Source organism: Papio anubis, chromosome 10 (assembly GCF_008728515.1).
Source record: "Papio anubis isolate 15944 chromosome 10, Panubis1.0, whole genome shotgun sequence".
NCBI classification, from domain to species: Eukaryota; Metazoa; Chordata; class Mammalia; order Primates; family Cercopithecidae; genus Papio; species Papio anubis.
The window spans coordinates 67,784,457-67,787,123 of NC_044985.1; the positions used below are offsets into that span (position 1 = coordinate 67,784,457).

At 39.6% G+C, this 2,667-nt stretch overlaps 1 pseudogene across 1 annotated transcript; it reads left to right on the forward strand.

The window, feature by feature from the left end:
* Nucleotides 1–378: 378 nt before the first annotated feature.
* Nucleotides 379–1,606, forward strand: LOC103876371 (annotated as a pseudogene). The gene has a single exon (XR_635582.4). The product of XR_635582.4 is annotated as a 60S ribosomal protein L18 pseudogene (transcript).
* Nucleotides 1,607–2,667: the final 1,061 nt, after the last annotated feature.

Sequence of the window (2,667 nt, forward strand, 5' to 3'; positions counted from 1 at the left end):
GGCAAGCATACCGAGTCTTGTGCAAGATATTCCAGTGAATCTTAAATAAGAGATAGAACATATACTAATGTTTTCATTTGTAGGTATTTAGACACTTGTATGGCTTAATTAATATTTTTCTTCCATATTTCTTTTCTTACATTGACGCTCATAAAATTTTTGAATAGAATGGTAAGAAACATTTTTTTCCGTGTCATTTTCATGCCATTCATTTAATATTTTTTTCATGATAATTGATTGGAAGTTTTCTGGGGAAAAATTATTTATTTATTTAATAGGTAACAAAATATTTTATTAAAGAAAGTACTGGTTGGTTATTTTAATACTTTGTTTTGAAGATAATCAAGTCAGCTTTATCTTTCCATTCTACCCCCACTTTTTCTTATACTCTTTTCTCCCTTTTTCTTAATCTATACCTGTGTATATGAGGAGTGGGCAGAGAAGGGATGGAAAATATATTGCCACCCTCCCACCTTATGGCATATTGTCAGACTTTTTTGTGAAATTTCTCCTGCATTGAGAAGTATTTGATCTCTACCTGAAAATCAAGGTGCAATTTGAAATAGTCATAATGTGAATAATGACTTATATTACTACACAGAGCTTTTATTCTTTCTAAAGTGGTGAATCTCATATTCCTGTTGTCTTCTGCTATAGATGATATATTAGAGGGATATGAAAAAGTATTTTTTTCTAAGAAACCCAGAATACACTCAATTTCACTTTTATTATATTACATTGTTGCATGTTTTATTAATTGAAAAATAAAATTATTAAATATCTGTATGCATGGATATCTATATATAAGAAGATGGAGAGATTATGTGAACATTCCTAAATTATCTGAAATACCCGTGTTCCTGATTTCTTATTAAAACGCAGTTTCATAAAATGGTCATTTATTTTCACCTAAGTACTCACGTTAAAGAAATAGCTCCATGCTCTTTAAAAGACTATGTGCTGCTTTCCGGACCTGGCAGAGCAGGAGGCGCCATCATGGGAGTTGACATCTGCCACAACAAGGACCGAAAGGTTCGCGGCAAGGAGCCCAAGAGCCAGTATATCTACCTGAAGCTGTTGGTCAAGTTGTACAGGTTTCTGGCCAGAAGAAGCAATTCCACATTCAACCAGGTTATGCTGAAGAGGTTGTTTATGAGTCGCACCAACCAGCCGCCTCTGTCCCTTTCTGGGATGATCCGGAAGATGAAGCTTCCTGGCTGGGAAAACAAAACGGCCGTGGTTGTGGGGACCATAACGGATGACGTGCGGGTTCAGGAGGTGCCCAAACTTAAAGTATGTGCACTGCACATGACCAGCCGGGCCCGCAGCAGCATCCTCAGGGCAGGGGGCAAGATCCCCACTTTCGACCAGCTGGCCCTGGACTCCCCCAAGAGCTGTGGCACTGTCCTGCTCTCTGGTCCTCGCAAGGGCCTAGAGGCGTACCGGCGTTTCGGTAAGGCCTCAGGAACCCCGCACAGCCACACCAAACCCTACGTCCGCTCCAAGGGCCGGAAGTTCGAGCATGCCAGAGGCCGACGGGCCAGCCGAGGCTACAAAAACTAACCCTGGATCCTACCCTCTTATTAAAAAGATTTTGAATGCCGACCAAAAAAAAAAAAAAAAAAAGAAAAGAGAAGACTATGTGCTTATCATCAGTATAGTGGCACTGGCTTTATTATTTTCTAATATTTTTTAGAAATTAATAAAGCTAAATTAATTTCGAAAATTTTAAATTTTAATCCTGACAAAACAAAAATTCAAAAACTTTAGCAACCACTTAGAAAAGCCAGGATAATAGACTTAAATATTATATTTTTAAGTGTTATTACTTAGGGTATTTGGGTGGAAATACTTCTTCTAACCTTAAAAATGCTAAATTTCCTTTGTTTCCAAACTGAACAAATGTTATTAATGTGAAATGCCACTTTAATAAACAGGTCTATGTTTATTATCTCCGTTACTGAGACACTGTAGACTAAAGATTTTTTTTTTTTTTGAGACGGAATCTCGCTCTGTCTCCCAGGCTGGAGTGCAGTGGCATGATCTCCGCTCACTGCAAGCTCCGTCGCCTCCCGGGTTCACGCCATTCTCCTGCCTCAGCCTCCAGAGTATCTGGGACTACAGGCGCCCGCCACCTCTCCCGGCTAATTTTTTTGTATTTTTAGTAGAGATGGGGTTTCACCATGTTCGCCAGGATGGTCTCGATCTCCTGACCTCGTGATCCGCCCGCCTCGGCCTCCCAAAGTGCTGGGATTATAGGCGTGAGCCACCGCGCCCGGCCAGACTAAAAATTTTTTGAAAAAATAAATCTGTTCTTGAATTTAACTCTTAAGGACAGGGTTCATGGTATTGAAATGGCATAACTATCATATGATAAGTATAATGATACATATTGATAATATGTTAAAATTTTCAAATAATTATATAAAATTATTCCCAGGTTCACACAATCCTTTGTGGGCAATAAATATGTCACAAATATGAACGAGATGGCCAGGTAAAAATGATGTGCACCAGGGCAGGTGCGGTGGCTCCTGCCTGTAATTCCAGCACTTTTAGAGGCAGAGGCAGGTGGATCACCTGAGGTTAGAAGTTTGAGAGCAGCCTGACCAACATGCTGAAACTCCGTCTCTACTAAAAGTACAAAAATTAGCCGAGCATGGTTGT